General features: G+C 41.4%; 1 pseudogene across 1 annotated transcript; it reads left to right on the forward strand.

Moving 5' to 3' along the window:
* Window positions 1-46: 46 nt before the first annotated feature.
* On the forward strand, window positions 47-10,115 carry LOC307095196 (glyceraldehyde-3-phosphate dehydrogenase-like; annotated as a pseudogene). Its single transcript has 2 exons — window positions 47-883; window positions 9,770-10,115. The product of its transcript is annotated as a glyceraldehyde-3-phosphate dehydrogenase-like (transcript).
* The last annotated feature ends 9,000 nt before the right edge of the window (window positions 10,116-19,115 follow it).

Genomic DNA, 19,115 nt, shown 5'->3' on the forward strand with positions numbered 1-19,115 from the left:
ATATAGTCTAAAACAAAAATGATTAAAGGCTATAATAGCTCTCTGCTCCTCCTGTTCGTCAGACAGCCTCTCCTCCTGCGCTGTGCCAGAAGCCACAACCCTGAGACGCGATGGTGAAGGTCGGAGTGAACGGATTTGGCCGCATTGGGCGCCTGGTCACCAGGGCTGCTTTTAACTCTGGCAAAGTGGATATTGTCGCCATCAATGACCCCTTCATTGACCTCAACTACATGGTCTACATGTCCCAGTATGATTCTACTCATGGCTAGTTCAAAGGCACCGTCAAGGCTGAGAATGGGAAGCTTGTCATCAACGGAAAGTCCATCTCCATCTTCCAGGAGTGAGATCCCGCCAACATCAAATGGGGTGATGCTGGTGCTGAGTATGTTGTGGAGTCCACCGGTGTCTTCACTACCATGGAGAAGGCTGGGGCTCACTTGAAGGGTGGAGCCAAGAGGGTCATCATCTCTGCCCCTTCTGCGGATGCCTCCATGTTTGTGATGAGTGTAAACCATGACAAGTATGACAACTCCCTCAAGATTGTCAGCAATGCCTCCTGCACCACCAACTGCTTGGCCCCTCTGGCCAAGGTCATCCATGACAACTTTGTCATCGTGGAGGGACTCATGACCACAGTCCATGCCATCACCGCCACCCAGAACACCGTGGATGGCCCCTCTGGTAAGCTGTGGTGTGATGGCCGCGTGGCTGCCCAGAACATCATCCCTGCTTCTACCGGCACTGCCAAGCTGTGGGCAAGGTCATCCCTGAGCTGAATGGGAAGCTCACTGGCATGGCCTTCCATGTGCCCACCCCCAAAGTGTCGGTTGTAGATCTGACCTGCCGCCTGGAGAAAGCTGCCAAATACGACGATATCAAGAAGGTGGTAAGATGGCAACCAGCAGGAAGGTAGAGAGGGTGAGTGTGTGATCGAGTGAAGGAGTGATAGAGGTGTGTGTGGACATGTGTGTGTGTGTGTGTGTGTGTGAGTGAAATAGGGACAGTTAGACCCTGCAGTTCTTCCAGGGGGCATCCAATCCAGGAAGTCTTGGTTGGCAAAACCCCGAGGCCGCTGCAAACACTCCAGGGAGGACATGAGTGGCACAGAGACCCCGCCATCTTTAAGAATGGAACTGCTAGAGACTAGAATCCTAAACTTACCACCACCCAGTCTGGTCTCAGAAGCAAACCTGGTCACTACAGCCACTCTGGTAGAAGACCTGCCACCCCAGCTGCAGATGCACGAACGCTGAGACCTCCACCTCCAAAAGCGCGCCGCTGAAAGCAGTAAGTACAACCTCCCCCTCCCCAGCGCCGCAACTCAGGATTCGCCGAATCCCCAGCCCATAGGCACTCAGGCACTCCACTACCCAGACAGTGCTTGGGAACCACTGAGAGCCACTGAGTGGATGATTCTGCACAGTCAAGGGTGCGCGGCCCTGCAGTAGAATCTCTGAACTGCCTTTTCCTAAATAACTGCCCACGGACAGCCCTGCAGTACAACTTCAGTGCCAGGGTGCATCAGAGCTTTGCGCAGGCAGGCGCGCCACCAGTTCGCGCACACTCAAGGGCAGGCAAACTCACAGCCACAGCAAGGGAAGGCGCCCTGAGCCCATATATCCACAGGGTCCTCTGAGGAGCTGCTCTGAGCCCCTGCTTGGTGTGATTCTATACAGCCAAGGACGTGCTGCCCCACAGCAGAAAGACTGAACTCCTTTCTCCTGAATAACTTCCCACATAAACCCTAGCTGTTTAACTTCATTGCCAGAGTCCCTCAAAGTGTGTCAGAGCTGTGCGCCTGAAAACACACCTCCACAGAAGGGAATTTACAACAGGCAGGTACCCTGAGCCCATCTACACACAGGGTGCTAGTGGGAGCCACTGGGAGCTCTCCCAACAGACGGTTCCTGGGTGCCACTGTGAGTTCCTACTGAACACGCGCGAATTCAACTAAGGGTGCAAGACAGCAAAAACTGGGACACTCCACTCCATAGCTGCTGACATTTAGACACAACAGTTGTGCATCTGAAGCTTCCAGGCCTACATCAAGAGAACCCAAGTAGCTCAAGTAGGGAGCTACACTAGATTACCAAGCCCAGGAGAACTGAGAGATTACACCAGTAGCGCCATCCCCAAAAGAACCTGCATAGCAAAGCAAGTGGATCTACAATTAAAACATTACAGGAAAACATGGGGAGACAAAAAGGAAATTCCCAAAGGGAAGAAAAAGAGGAATCACCAGAAAGGGAGTTAAATGAACTTGAGGATAGCAGCTTAACAGAGAAAGAATTCAGAGTATTCGTCATAAAGATGATTAAACGGATGGATGACAAATACACACAACTCAATGAGAACTATAAGGAGCTGAATGAAAATGTCACCAACATGAAAAGAAACCAAGAGGAGATGAAGAACGACATCGCTGCAATAAAGAACACAATGGAAGGCTTAAAGAGTAGAGTAGAAGAGGCTGAGGACCGCATCAGCAAATTAGAAGACAAGGTAGGAAAAAAAACACAAACACAGCAGCAACTGGAAAGAAGACTTAAAAAGCAAGAGGAGAGCCTAAGGGAGCTTCGCGACAACACAAAACGAAACAACCTTCGAATAATAGAGATAAAAGAAGGAGAGGAAGAGAAGCAAGGAATAGAAAACCTGTTGGAAGAAATAATGACAGAAAACTTCCCTGATATTGGCAAGAAAAAAACTATCCAAGTCCAAGAAGTACAGAGTCCCAAACAAGTTGAACCCCAAAAGACTGACACCAAGACACATCATAATTAATTTGAAGAACACAAATGACAAAGCAAGAATCTTAAAGCCTGGAAGAGAGAAACAGAAAGTTACCTACAAGGGATCTCCTATCAGAATATCAACTGATTTCTCAACAGAAACACACCAGGCCAGAAGGGAATGGAATGAAATATACTAAGTGATGCAAAACAAGGGACTGAATCCAAGAATACTATAGCCAGCAAGGCTATCATTCAAAATTGAAGGTGGAATCAGAAGCTTCACAGACAAAAAAGGACTCAGAGAGTTCATCACTACCAAACCAGCAATGCAAGAAATGCTAAAGAGGCTGCTGTAAAAAGAAGAAAGAGAAAGGCAAGAAGAAACACAAACACTAAGGAAAAATATGTCAACAAACAGATACTAATCAATAATAACAGTAAACGTAAATGGATTAAATGCACCAATCAAAAGACATAGGAAAGCTGAATGGATAAGAAAACATGACCCATATATTTGCTGTCTACAAGAGACCCACCCTAATGCAAAAGACTCACACAGACTGAGAGTGAAGGGATGGAAAAACATTTTTCAGGCAAATGGAAATGAGAAAAAAGCTGTGGTTGTGATACTTATATCAGATAAAATGACCTCAAAGTAAAAGCTTTAATAAGAGATAAGGAAGGCCACTACATAATACTAAAGGGAGCAATCCAGCAAGAAGATATAACTCTGGTAAATGTATATGCACCCAATGCAGGAGCGACAAATACATAAAAAATCTGCTGGAAGATATCAAGGGAGAGATTGACATCAATACAATCATAGTAGGGGACTTTAATACATCACTGACATCAATGGATAAATCCTCTGGACAAAAAATCAGCAAAGAAACAGCAATTCTAAATGACACACTAGATCAGATGGACCTAATTGACATCTTCAGAGTATTTAACCCCAAAGCCATGGAATATACGTTCTCCTCAAGTGCACATGGGACATTCTCAAAAATAGACCACATATTGGGTAACAAGCAAAGTCTCACCAAATTCAAAAATATTGAAATCATATCAAGCATTTTCTCAGACCACAATGCCATAATATTAGAAATAAACTACAATAAAAACATTCCAAAAAATGCAAACACTTGGAAACTAAATAGCATGCTACTAAACAATGATTGGGTTATCAATGAGATCAAAGAAGAAATTAAAAACATCCTGGAGACTAATGACAATAAAAACACAACATTGCAAATCTATGGGACACAATGAAAGCAGTCCTGAGAGGGAAATATATAGCACCACAGGCATATCTCAAAAAAACAAGAAAAAATGGTAATAGATCATCTAACTCAACAACTCAAAAAATTAGAAAGGGAGCAACAAGAAAAGCCCACAGTGAGCAGAAGAAAAGAAATAATAAAGATCAGAGCCGAAATGAATGACATAGAGAACAAAAAACAATATACAAGATCAACAAAACCAAGAGCTGGTTCTTTGAAAGGATAAACAAGATTGATGAACCTCTAGCCAAGCTCACCAAGAAGCAAAGAGAGAGGAGCCAAATAAACAAAATCAGAAATGAAAGAGGTGAAATAACAACAGACCCCACAGAAATACAAAGGATTGTCAAAAAATACTATGAACAACTCTACTCCAACAAACTAGACAACCTGGAGGAAATGGACACATTCCTGGAAAAACACAACCTTCCAAAACTTACTCAGGAAGAGACTAAAAATCTCAATAGGCTGATAACTATGGAAGAAATTGAAGCAGTTATCAAAAAGCTTCCAGCAAACAAAAGCCCAAGGCAAGACAGCTTCACAGGGCAGTTTTATAAAACATTCAAGGAAGAGCTAAAACCCATCCTCCTCAGATTATTCCAGAAAATTAAAGAAGAAGGATCACTTCCAAGCTCATTCCATGGAGCCAGTATCACCCTAATACCAAAACAAGGTAAAGACAACACAATGAATGAGAATTACAGGCCAATATCCCTCATGAACATAGATGCCAAAATCATCAACAAAATTCTAGCAAATTGAATCCAGCAATACATCACAAAGATCATACACCACGAACAAGTAGGATTTATCCCGGGGATGCAAGGATGGTACAATATCCGCAAATCAATAAACGTGATACATCACATAAACAAATTGAGAGATAAAAATCACATAGTCATATCAATTGATGCAGAAAAAGCATTTGACAAAATCCAACACCCTTTCTTGATAAAAACTCTCAGCAAGCTGGGAATAGAAGGATCATACCTCAACATAATAAAAGCCATATATGACAAACCCACAGCCAACATCATACTCAATGGGAAAAAACTAAAACCATTTCCCCTAAGAACAGGAACAAGACAGGGATGCCCCCTCTCACCACTCCTGTTCAATATAGTGCTGGAAATACTAGCCATTGCAATCAGACAAGAAGAAGAAATAAAAGGCATCCAAATTGGAAAAGATGAAGTAAAACTGTCCTTATTTGCAGATGACATGATACTGTACATAGAAAACCCTAAAGACTCCATCAAAAAATTACTAGACTTAATTAATGAATTCGGCAGAGTAGCAGGATACAAAATAAATACTAAGAAATCTATGGCATTTCTATACACCAATAATGAAATTACAGAAAAAGAGACTAAAAAAGCATTCCCATTTACCATCACACCACAAAAATTAAGATACCTAGGAATAAACTTAACTATGGAGGTAAAAGACCTATACGCAGAAAACTGCACAACACTGAAAAAAAAGATAGAGGAAGATATAAACAGATGGAAGAACATACCATGTTCATGGATTGGTAGAATCAACATCAACAACATGTCCATACTACACAAAGAAATCTATAATTTCAATGCACTTCCCATTAAAATACCAACGGCATACTTCACAGACCTAGAACGAACTTTCCAAAAATTCATCTGGAATAAAAAAGACCCCGAATAGCCACAGCAATCCTGAGAAAGAAGAACAAAGTAGGTGGGATCTCCATACCAGATTTCAAGCTGTATTACAAAGCCACTGTTCTCTAAACAGCCTGGTATTGGCACAAGAACAGACATATAGATCAATGGAATCGAATAGAAAACCCAGAAATCGATCCAAATCACTATGCTCAATTAATATTTGACAAAGGAGGCATGAACATACAATGGAGTCAAGACAGTCTCTTCAAATAATGGTATTGGGAAAATTGGACAGATGAATGCAAAAAAATGAAACTAGACCACCAACTTATAACATACACAAAAATAAACTCAAAATTGATCATGGACTTAAACATAAGACAGTAAACCATAAAAATACTAGAGGAATCTACAGGCAGAAAACTCTCTGTCATATGCCAAAGAACTTCTTAGCTGATACTGCTCCTAGGGCAATGGAAGCTAAAGAGAAAATAAACTAATGGGATTACATCAAAATAAAAAGCTTTTGCACAGCAAAGGAAACCATCAATAAAACAACAAGAAAGCCCACTACATGGGAGAACATATTTGCCAATGATGTCAACGATAAGGGTCTAATCTCCAACATTTACAGCGAACTCATGCAGCTTAACAAAAAGAAGATAAACAACCCAATCAAAAAATGGGCAACTTATCTAAATAGACACTTTTCAAAAGAAGACAGAAGGAAGGTCAAGAGACATATGAAAACCTGCTCTAAATCACTAATCATTAGAGAGATGCAAATCAAAACAACAATGCAGTATCATCTCACACCTGTCAGAATGGCCATTATCAACAATTCAACAAATGACAAGTGCTGGCAAGGATGTGGAGAAAATGGAACGCTCGTGTACTGCTGGTGGGAGTGCAGACTGGTGCAGCCACTGTGGAGAACAGTATGGAGTTTCCTTAAAAAACTAAAAATAGAACTCCCATTTGACCCAGTGATCCCACTTCTAGGAATATATCCCAAGAAACTGGAAACATCAATCAGAAAGGATATATGCACCCCTATGTTCATAGCAGCACAATTCACCATAGCTAAGATTTGGAAACAGCCTAAGTGCCCATCAGCAGATGAGTGGATTAGAAAACTGTGGTACATCTACACAATGGAATACTACGCTGTGGTAAAAAAGAAGGAACTCTTACCATTTGCAACAATATGATGGAGATGGAGAACATTATTCTTAGTGAAATAAGCCAGGCAGAGAAAGATAAATATCACATGATCTCACTTATTTGTGGAATATAATGAACAACATAAACTGATGGGGGGAAAAATAGATCCAGAAACAGAGAAACATCAATCAGAACATCAAACCTCAGGGAAGAAATTGTAAGGTAACCAGAAACCCAAGAATGCACAAAAAAGCCTTTCTAGCCACTCTAGCAAACATCAGATGTACGGTAATTTTACCTGGGACAAGAGGGTAAGTATTTTGGTCTTATGCTCCTGACCCTTCATGGGTAAGACCCCTTACGTGGGCTGATCCCCTGACTAATGTAGTTACCAATAATACCAAACACCCTGGACATCGGGAGGTCCATGGGTGGGGCAAGAAAGTATAAATACACAGGGGTCTCCACCTAGCTTCCCTTTTGTATGACATGAAATCAAACAATGCCCCTTTGTGTGTACAATTAAAGAGAGGTTTCTGGCTTGTGTGGACACCAAAGAAAGGGTGTCACTACTATCACTACGTGCCCCCGGTAGAGGTGCAGAAAATGTAACTAAGACCTTGTCTATACAAAAAGAAATGGAAAGCAAGTTTGAAAGGGAATTTCCATAGACTAGAACAAAGAATATCCTTACATGATATTATTCTATACTGTTATTAAAATTTTTCCCAGATTTGGATCACCCCCAGTACTTATAATAGTTCCTCGCACCCTTGGGGATAAAAAAAAAATCATCTGTTTGGTGCTTGGAGACAAATTTAACACATCTCTTGATACTTTAGAATTACAACAGCATAATATACAATTATCCCAAGCAAACTTACAAACTAATTCTTTGAATGTCTGGCAGCAATTTAAAAAGGACATGTAAGGATTTAATCCTTTTCATTGTGTAGAGGGCCTCCTGGGAAGGCACCTGAGCATTCTATATTGGTCCCTCTTACCCTTTACGCCAAGAGAGACCCACTTCTCAAAACTTAATTGCTCAGAGCTGCTGCATGAGCTCTCTGTTCATGTCGAGGTTGAAGTCTTGTGATGACTGGTGCCATGGATCTGTCTCTCGCCCAGTGGGGCGAACTGAGCCCTCCCTGGAGAAGAAACCTGGGTTCCCCAAGATATGTGATCAGTGCTGGGGCCCCGCAAGCAGGCGAGGGGATCCCAAGGCCGATGCTGGGCATGGAGGCCACGGGGGCATAGGCTACAAAACTGAAGGAGACAAAACTGAACCTCACATCACCCTGCTTGGCCCTGGAGGATGGCTGGTTAGCCAGAGACGGGTAAGATTCCTCAAGGAAGGAACAACCTAAGAGAGGCACAGTCACAGAGGGGCCATCAGGAGAGAATTTGGGGATCAACAGAGGTGGGGCACAGACCCTCACCCCCCCCAACATTGCAGGGGCCTGAACCCTAGCCCCTTCTGAGGGAGGTCTCCTGCCCCTAGGGCTGCTTCATGCTTCCCATGCCCAGCTCAGATCAGGACCCAGGTGACCGACAGAGACTTGGCCGACAGCAGCTGCCCTCTCACTCCAACAAGAATTGTTTGAGTCGTCTTGTACCCATGGTGTGGGGAAGTGGGTTTACGATATCTAAATCCAGCCTACCACCAGGAATGCTCAGGACCTACTCAAGAAGGCAAATAATCCCTTCCACCAATATTTACAGGGTAAAATAAGATTGTTGTTAGAGTAATAAATTTGACAGTAAAATAGTAGTCAAGTTTTCAGACAAATTTAAATTGGCTAGTTGAAACAAGCGAATATTCTAGAAAAATTAATAGTACTGGACAAAAGGTGTACCTAAAGTGTCAACTAAAATTTTTATTGGTACTTCATCTCATGATAAAATTGTGCACCATGTAATGAACCTAAAACAGTAATATTATAGTGCAAAAAATTAAAATTTAAAAGCCATCAAGACTCCATTATAAAATTTTCAAAAGCCTCCTAACATTTAAATTAAAAAAGGAGGGGATAGTAGAGGAATATCATGTAAGGAAAAATATCCTGTAAGTAAATTACATCTAGAAAATTAATACTTTAGAAAATTAATTGTAAGGCTAAAAGCAAGACACCCATGAAAAACATACAAGGTGACAAAACAAGCCAGAGGAAAATCATTTGGGCAAAAATTGAAAAAGGATCCCCAGTCAAATTTATAGAAAATATTCCTTTATTAACTTTTGTTCGAGAATATGTTTGTATATTTTCAGAAAACAACTCGGAGACCATGTGGATTCCAGCAACAGAGAGGAATCGACAGGACTACTCCAGCCATGAAGACAGAAAAGAAGCAGTCCAGAGATGGAAGACGCTGATGTGGCCTTCCCATACTAGCAGTTAGCAGCTGTGCATCACTGCAGATTGCCCAGGACCAAACCGGACAGAGTCAGACCTGCATTACCACCATTTGTCCACCATCCAGAACTGAAATGTCAGTGCTGACATGTACACATAAGGAACTGTTGGACATTGAAATTGGGTCTCAAAAGAACTGTTGGCCCAGAAAGAAACTCACTACACACTGATTCATTTGCCTGTCACCATAACCATTATTGCTTGTCTCATTTTTGGTTCTTATAAGTGTATTTCTAATAGCACATGATCTCACTCATCTAGGGGAAATAATGAACAACATAGACTGATGAACAAGAACAGACCCAGAAACAAGGAGGCATGGATCAGACTGTCGGGCCTCAGGGGGAGGATAGGGAAGGGTGGGGGAAAGGGGAGAGATCAACCAAAGGACTTGTATGCAAGCATATGAGCCTAACCAGCGGTTAAGGGCAACAGGGGGGTGGGGGCATGTGTGGGGATGGGTGTGATATGGGAATGGGGAGATGAGGACAAATATGTGATACCTTAATCAATAAAGAAAAAAAAAGAAGTTGGTGAAGCAGGCGTCAGAGGGCCCCCTCAAGGGCATCCTGGGCTACACTGAGGACCAGGTTGTCTACTGCGACTTTAACAGTGACACCCACTCCTCCACGTTTGATGCTGGGGCTGGCATTGCCCTCAATGACCACTTTGTTAAGTTCGTTTCCTGGTATGACAATGAATTTGGCTACAGAAACAGGGTGGTGGACCTCATGGTCCACATGGTCTCCAAGGAGTAAGAGCCCCCTGTACCACCAGCCCCAGCAAGAGGAAGAGAGGCCCTCTGCTGCTGGGGAGTCCTTCCCCAGATCAGTCCCCTGACACACTGAGAATCTCCTGACCACCGTTTCCATTCTAGACCCCTGAAGAAGGTGAGGGGCATAGGGAGCCCTAACTTTGTCGTGCACCATCAATAAAGTTCACTGTAGCCAGCCAAAAAAAAAAAAAAGGCTATAATATATGTCTGCTCAGCCCATTTAACTTTCTCTGGGAAAATCTGGTTTCTACTCCCACCACTAAAACACAGGGGTGGGCTCCCAGAAGCCATTAATTTTACTTTGTGACTGCACAATCCTAATCACATCTAATTGAACTAAGTGTAGAAGCCTGATTATAGCTATTCAAAAAAGAATCTTTCCCCTTGGAATTTGGAATTAGGACTTAACATTAGTCAGTCTCTAGCTGGAAATGTAACGTGTACTTCTGGAACTGAAGGTCATCCAGAGTTTTTTAATCCTCACCCGAGGATATTTTCTCCATTGATTTCCAGAGAGTAGAAGGAAGGGAAGAGAGGGGGAGAGAGAGAAACATCGACATGAGAGAGACACATTGATTGGTTGCCTCAAGTTGAGTCGAGATAGGATTCATGCTTCTCTAGACTGGAAGTTTGCTATCCATGTAAAGAGCTGGAAAAGCAGATTTTTAGACTACTGTCTCATCTCTCTTGGCATAAGACCAATTATAACACATGAGTGATATTCAATGGAAAATGGTTACAAATTTCAGGATAAGAAAATACCTTGGGTGGGGGACAAAATGGCGGTGGAATAGACAGACATGTCCCGAGCCTTGTCCTGGAACAAATAGAATGAGCAGCTGAAACGAATAACATCCAACCCGAATTGGCAAAGGAGATTCAGCTGGTGAGAATTTACAGCTGAGAAGGGCAGAGGACCCCTGGAGAAAGGTGAAATCAAGGATCTGGGCAGAAGAGTCTGCCATACCTCTAAGCCCAGAGGGTCAGAGGGAAACCGCACAGCACTGAGATGCATCCATGGGGACAGGCACAGCATCTGACTGTGGAAAGAAGGTCCACAGGACTGCTTGAGGCAGGGGATTTTAGATCTGGGTCCACAGTCATGAAAGGCTGAGCCCAGATGGGGCAGCCTGAAGGGCTGACCAGACTGCACAGTGCCAGCAGGAGAGGAGATGCAGAGGTGCAGTCTTTCCCCTCTCTGTGGCCTGAGCCTTTCTTCACTGAACCTAGTTCATAGGACCTTTCAGATGTAGACACTCACCCATGGCTGAGGCGGACTTGTGGAGTCTAGGGAGAGGCTGGGGAGAGGAAAGGGTCCAGGAGAAGTGGCAGTGAGTCTGGCGCTGAGTCATACCTGAGCCCGGGACCTGGGCAGCCATTTTGTCCTAAAGCAATAGCCCCTCCCTCCAGTCTCCAGGCAACCAATACAGCCACACCCAGATTCCATCCTGAATGGTACAAAGGATTTAAAAAAATCTGAATAGTCCCTGAGAGTCCACAAGGACTGGCCTAACGAGAGGTCTTCAGTCCCACCAACAGAAACTGAGAAACCACAGACACTACAGAAGACTGGGATCTTAACCCTTTGAACTTGGATGTCAAGTGCAAATTACTCTTTGAATGTATCAATAATTCGAAATATAAAAAAATCCAAATAAATAAGTTTGTATGAAAAGAAACTCCAGTTTTTTATTCTACTGCTGAGCTTTGTAAAATCTGGGGTATTTAAAAAATTAAATCCCGAGTAGAAGAAAGGAATTGAGAAAAAAGCAAGCGAGTGCAAAGGGTTAAGCCAGCCAAAAGAACAACACTTCACTTTTTCATTTTTATTTTTTTTATTATTATTCTGTTATATTTTTTCTTCTTTTTTCTTTTTTTGTTTGTTGCTTTATTTTCTATTTCTTTTTTGAATTATTTTTCCATCCCCCTATTTTATTTTATTTTTATTTGCTATTTTTATTTTGTATATCATTTTGTAAATCAATTTTTTTGTAAATTTATTATTATTATTATTTTCTTCTCATTCTCTTTCTTCTTATCTACTCATCCCCTTTCTACTTCCTCTATACTGAATTAAGGTCCTCCCCATATTCATCCAATTCTTAACCTTATTTTAGTATGTAAGCTCAGCCTCTACAGATTCTGACCCCACCATCTTTGCTGGGTGTTTGTATTTTTTTTGTTTGTTTATCTATTGATTTTGTGGTGTTTTCTCCATATATATATATATATATATATATATATATATATATATATATATTCATTCTCCTTTTTCTTTTCTTTTCTCTCTTATCTTTTTTTCTCTCTTCAATATCATTTGAGCTCTCTTTTCTCTCCCCTAATTCTCTTTTCTCTGGTGGTCACTTATATTGGGGTTATCAGTGTTGTGAGTACATTCATGCTTAGTTCCCTTTGTGTTGTGTCTTGTTGAGGTGAATTTTATCCTATCTGGCCAATGTGCTAGAGAGTGAGTCACATAACCAGAAACCTGGAGTGGAAACTCCATCCACCAATGGGTTAATAACACCCCAGATGCAACTACAGAGGCAGGAAGAAGGCAGCAGTGAGGGAGAGAGTGTAAGTGAGTGAGGGAACAAAATAGGAGTGTGTGGTCATGTGGTGTGTGTGGGGGGGGGCACAGGTAGATCCCGCAGGACCTTCTGGGGCAGGCTAACTGAGCTCGCTTAATAAGGCAGCCTTTTCTACATTTGCAAAGATTACCAGGAGCCCGGTTCTTCCTCAGAGGCCTAGCCTTTTTGAAGGGGAGAGGTGCTGTAACTGAGAGCCCGTCTAACCTCTACCCAAGGTGCACTCAGATAATACCTGGGACTCTACAGCCACTCCTGTCAGGGACCTGCTACCTTGGCTGTGGTCCCACTGTCACCGAGTCTCCAGCCACCCCAGGCTCAGGATCCTGTGAGTTCTTAAGCACACTCCCTTCTGACCGGCCCAATGCTTTAGCCCAGGGCACTGCAAACATGCAAGCAGCAGACACATGAGCAGCCCACTCCTGTCCAAGGAGTAGCAGCCCTGCAAGCAGCCCATTTCAGGCCTAAGAGCAGCAGCATCATGTGGCCTTTCCCTGTCCAAGGAGCAGCAGCTGTGAGAGTGGCCCGCTCCTCCATCCAAGGAGCAGCAAACATTCGATCAGCCTTCCTAGTCCGAGGAGCAGCAGCCAAATGAGCAGCCCACTCACAACTGAGGAGCAGCAGCCCCACGCAGCCTGCCCACATCCAAGGAGCAGCAGTTGCATGCAGCCCACACCCTGCACCTGTCCAAGGAGCAGCAGCTGTGTGAGCAACTGGCCCCCATCCAAGGAGCACCAGACCCAGGAGCAGCCTCCCCCTATCCGAGGAACAGCAACTGTGTGAGCAGCCTTCCCCCACCAGCCAGAGGAGCCACCACTGCTGCAAACAGCACCCACCAGAGGAGCCACTGTCAACTGAGGAGCAGCCGCTACCATGACTGCCCGAGGAGCAAATGCAGCCCAAGGAGCCACTGCCACCCAAGGGGCAGTCCCTGCATGACTCGACACCTAGATCAGTCAGTGAGATAAAAAAAATGGGTAGAAAAAGAAATCCCCAAAGGAAAGAAAAGGAGGAATCACCAGAAAAGCAGCTAAGTGAAACAGAGGCATGCAATATGTCAGAAAAAGAATTCAGAATAAGGGTCATACAGTTCATAAACCAGACAGAAGAAAAAAAACCAACAACTTATATAAGAATCAAGAAGAAATGAAGTGACATAGCTGCAATAAAAAACACCATGGAAAGTTTCAACAGTAGTCTAAGAGAAGTGGAGGACCGAATTAGCAAATTAGAAACAGGGAAGCAAAACACACTCAAACTGAACTGCAATTGGAGAAAAAAATTAAAAGACAGGAGGAGAGAGCCTAAGGGAGCTATGGTAGAACATGAAATTAAGCAACATAGGGGTGCCTGAACAAAATGAAGGGGAACAATGGTTAGAAAACCTATTTGAAGAAATAATGTCAAAAAACGTCCCTGATGTGAGGAAGAAAAAAAGTAACACAAGCACAGAGAGTCCCAAACAAGATGAACCCAAAAGGACTCACATCAAGACACATCATAATTACGATGGCAAATGTTCAGGACAAAGAGAGAATTTAAAGGCACCAAGAGAGAGACAGAAAGTTACGTACAAGGGATGTCCCATTAGATTATCAAACGATTTCTTAGCGGAAACACATCAGGCCAGAAAAAAATGGAAGGAAATTTACAAAGTGATGCAAAGCAAGGGACTGAATCCAAGAATACTCTATTCAGCAAGGCTATCATTCAAATTTGAAGGGGAAATAAGGAGCATCACTGACAAAAAAACAGCTAAGGGAGTTTATCACTACCAAGCCAGCAATGCATGAAATGCTAAAGGCACTGGTGTAAAAAGAAGAAATAAAAAAGTAAGAAGGAACAAATGCACAAAAAATAAAAATGGATACAAATACCTTTAAATAATAACTTTAAATGTAAACAGACTAAATGCTCCAATCAAAAGACATCGAGTGAGTGAATGGATAAAAAAAAAGACCAATATACACTGAGTGGCCAGATTATTATGATCTCTGAAAGCATAATAATCTGGCCCCTAAGTGTATATCCTATATAATAATCCTATATAATAAAAGGGTAATATACAAATAGTCCCTTCGACCAGGAGTTCAACCAGCAGGCAGGCCAGCCAACTGCCCATGTCCCCTCCCCCTGGCCAGGCTGGCCAGCCAGACCCCACCCATTCATGAATTAATGCACCGGGCCTCTAATATATATATACTGAGTGGCCAGATTATTATGCATTCAGAGATCATAATAATCTGGCCACTCAGTGTATATGCTGTCTACAAGTGACCTGACTTAGAAGAAGGGACTCGCATAGAAAGTGAAGGGATGGAAAAATATCTATCAGGAAAATGGAAATTTAAAAAAAGCTGGGATAGCAATACTTATATTTGACAAAATAGACCTCAAAGTGAAAGCCATAACAAGAGATAAGGAAGGTCACTTCATAATACTATAGGGATTGATACAACAAGAGGATATAACCCTGATAAACATATATGCACCCAATGCAGGAGCATACAAATACATAGAAAAATTCCTGGAAGATATCAAGGGAGAGATCAACAACAATACAATCAGAGTAGGGGATATTAATACACCACTGACATCACTGGATAAATCCTTTAGACAAAAAATCAGCAAAGAAACAACAATCCTAAATGACTCACTAGATCAGATGGACTTAATTGACATCTTCAGAACATTTCACCCCAAAGCCATGGAATATACATTATTCTCAAGTGCACATGGGACATTTTAAAAAATAGACCACATATTGGGTCACAAGCAAAGTCTCCCCAAATTCAAGAAGATGGAAATCATATCAAGCATTTTCTGAGACCACAATGGCATATTAGAAATAAACTACAATAAAAACTATCTAAAAAAGTCAAACACTTGGAAGCTGAATAGCATGCTATTAAACAAAGATTGGGTTACCAAAGAGATAAAAGAAGAAATTAAAAACATCCTGGAAACTAATGACAATAAAAACTCAATATTCCAAAATCTACGGGACACAATGAAAGCAGTCCTAAGAGGGAAGTTTATAGCTCCACAGGTCTACCTCAAAAAAAAAGAAGAAAAAATGGTAGTTAATCATGTAACTCTACAAGTTAAAGAATTAGAAAGAGAGCAACAAAAAAAGCCCAGAGTGAGCAGAAGGAAGGAGATAATAAAGATCAGAGCTGAAATAAATGACATAGAGACAAAAAAAAAAAAAAAAAAAAAAAACAATGCAAAAGAACAATGAAACCTAGAGCTGGTTCTTTGAAAGGATAAACAAGATTGATGAACCTCTAGCCAGGCTCATCTAGAAGCAAAGAGAGAGGACCCAAATAAACAAAATCAGAAATGAAAGAAGTGAAATAACAACAGACGCCACCGAAATACAAAGGATTGTTAAAAAATACTATGAATAACTCTATTCTAACAAACTAGACAACCTGGAGAAAATGGACATATTCCTAGAAAAATACAACCTTCCAAAACTCAATCAGGAAGATTCTACAAATCTCAATAGGCTGATACCTATGGAAGAAATTGAAGCAGTCATCAAAAAGCTTCCAGCAAACAAAAGCCCAGGGACAAATGTCTTCACAGGGGAGTTCCACCAAACATTCAAGGAAGAACTAAATCCTATCTTCAGACTATTCCAAAAAAATTCAAGAGGAAGGAACACTTCCAAGCTCAATCTATGAAGCCAACATCAGCCTAATACCAAAACCAGATAAAGACAACACAATGAAAGAGAATTACAGGCCAATAGATGCCTCATGAACATAGATGCCAAAATCCTCAACAAAATTCTAGCAAATCGGCTCCAGCAGTACATCAGAAAGATCATACACCATGACCAAGTAGGATTTATCCCAGGGATGCAAGCAAGGATGGTACAATATCCGCAAATCAATAAACGTGATACATCACATAAACAAATTGAGAGATAAAAATCACATAGTCATATCAATTGATGCAGAAAAAGCATTTGACAAAATCCAACACCCTTTCTTGATAAAAACTCTCAGCAAGCTGGGAATAGAAGGATCATACCTCAACATAATAAAAGCCATATAGGACAAACCCCCAGCCAACATCATACTCAATGGGAAAAAACTAAAACCATTTCCCCTAAGAACAGGAACAAGACAGGGATGCCCCCTCTCACCACTCCTGTTCAACATAGTGCTGGAAGTACTAGCCATTGTGATTAGACAAGAAGAAGAAATAAAAGACATCCAAATTGGAAAAGAAAAAGTAAAACTGTCCTTATTTGCAGATGACATGATATTGTACATAAAAAACCCTAAAGACTCCATCAAAAAACTATTAGAATTAATAAATAAATTCGGCAATGCAGCAGGATACTAAATTAATGCCAAGAAATCTATGGCATTTCTATATACCAATAATTAACTTACAGAAAGAGATATTAAAATAGCAATCCCATTTACCATTGCACCAAAACATTTAAGATAACTAGGAATAAACTTAAATAAGGAAGTATAAGACCTATACAGGACACTGGAAAAAGAGGTAGAGGAAGACATAAACAGATGGAAGAACATACCATGTTCATGGATTGGTAGAATCAACATCATTAAAATGTCCATACTACCCAAAGCAATCTATAGATTCAATGCACTCCCCATTAAAATACCAATGGTTTATTTCACAGACCTAGAATGAACTTTCCAAAAATTATTCTGGAATAAAAAAAGACCCCCAATAGCTGCAGCAATCCTGAGAAAAAAGAGCAAAGTAGGTGGGATCTCAATACCAGATATCAAGCTGTATTACAAAGCCACTGTTCTCAAAAACCCTGGTACTGGCACAAGAACTGACATATAGATCAATGGAATAGAATAGAGAACCCAGAAATCGACCCAAACCACTGCCCAATTAATATTTGACAAAGGAGGCATGAACATATAATGGAGTCAAGACAGTCTCTTCAAAAAATGGTGTTGGGAAAATTGGACAGATACAGGCAAAAAATGAAACTAGAGCACCAACTTACACCCTACACAAAAATAAACTCAAAATGGATAAAGGACTTAAACATAAGACGGGAAACCATAAAAATTCCAGAGGAATCCACAGACAGCAAAATCTCAGACATATGCCGAAGCAATTTCTTCACTGATACTGCTCCTAGGTTAATGGAAACTAAAGAGAAAATTAACAAATGGGACTACATCAAAATAAAAAGCTTTTGCACAGCAAAAGAAACCATCAACAAAACAAAAAGAAAGCCCACTGCATGGGAGAACATATTTGCCAATGTTATTACCGATAAGGGTTTATTTTTTTTTTTAATTTCTTTATTGATGAAGGTATCACATATTTGTCCTCTTCCCCCCATTCCCATCCCACACCCCTCCCCACACATGCCCCCACCCCCCTGTTGTCCTTAACCGCTGGTTAGGCTCATATGCCTGCACGCAAGTCCTTTGGTTGATCTCCCCCTTTACCCCCACCCTTCCCTTCCCTCCCCCTGAGGCCCGACAGTCTGATCCATGCCTCCTTGTTTCTGGGTCTGTTCTTGTTCATCAGTCTATGTTGTTCATTATTTCCCCTAGATGAGTGAGATCATGTGCTATTAGAAATACACTTATAAGAACCGAAAATGAGACAAGCAATAATGGTTATGGTGACAGGCAAATGAATCAGTGTGTAGTGAGTTTCTTTCTGGGCCAACAGTTCTTTTGAGACCCAATTTCAATGTCCAACAGTTCCTTATGTGTACATGTCAGCACTGACATTTCAGTTCTGGATGGTGGACAAATGGTGGTAATGCAGGTCTGACTCTGTCCGGTTTGGTCCTGGGCAATCTGCAGTGATGCACAGCTGCTAACTGCTAGTATGGGAAGGCCACATCAGCGTCTTCCGTCTCTGGACTGCTTCTCTTCTGTCTTCATGGCTGGAGTAGTCCTGTCGATTCCTCTCTGTTGCTGGAATCCACATGGTCTCCGAGTTGTTTTCTGAAAATATACAAACATATTCTCGAACAAAGGTTAATAAAGGAATATTTTCTATAAATTTGACTGGGGATCCTTTTTCAATTTTTGCCCAAATGATTTTCCTCTGGCTTGTTTTGTCACCTTGTGTGTTTTTCATGGGTGTCTTGTTTTTAGCCTTACAATTAATTTTCTAAAGTATTAATTTTCTAGATGTAATTTACTTACAGGATATTTTTCCTTACATGATATTCCTCTACTATCCCCTCCTTTTTTGATTTAAATGTTAGGAGGCTTTTGAAAATTTTATAATGTATTCTTGGTGGCTTTTAAATTTTAATTTTTTGCACTATAATATAACTGTTTTAGGTTCATTATATGGTGCACACTTTTATCATGAGTTGAAGTACCAATAAAAATTTTAGTTGACTCTTTGGGAACACCTTTTTGTCTGGTACAATTAATTTTTCTAGAATATTCACTTGTTTCAACTAGCCAATTTAAATTTGTCTGAAAACTTGACTACTATTTTACTGTCAAATTTATTACTCTAACAATAATCTTG

The sequence above is a fragment of the Cnephaeus nilssonii genome (assembly GCF_951640355.1).
Source record: "Cnephaeus nilssonii genome assembly, chromosome: X".
Taxonomy (NCBI): domain Eukaryota; kingdom Metazoa; phylum Chordata; class Mammalia; order Chiroptera; family Vespertilionidae; genus Cnephaeus; species Cnephaeus nilssonii.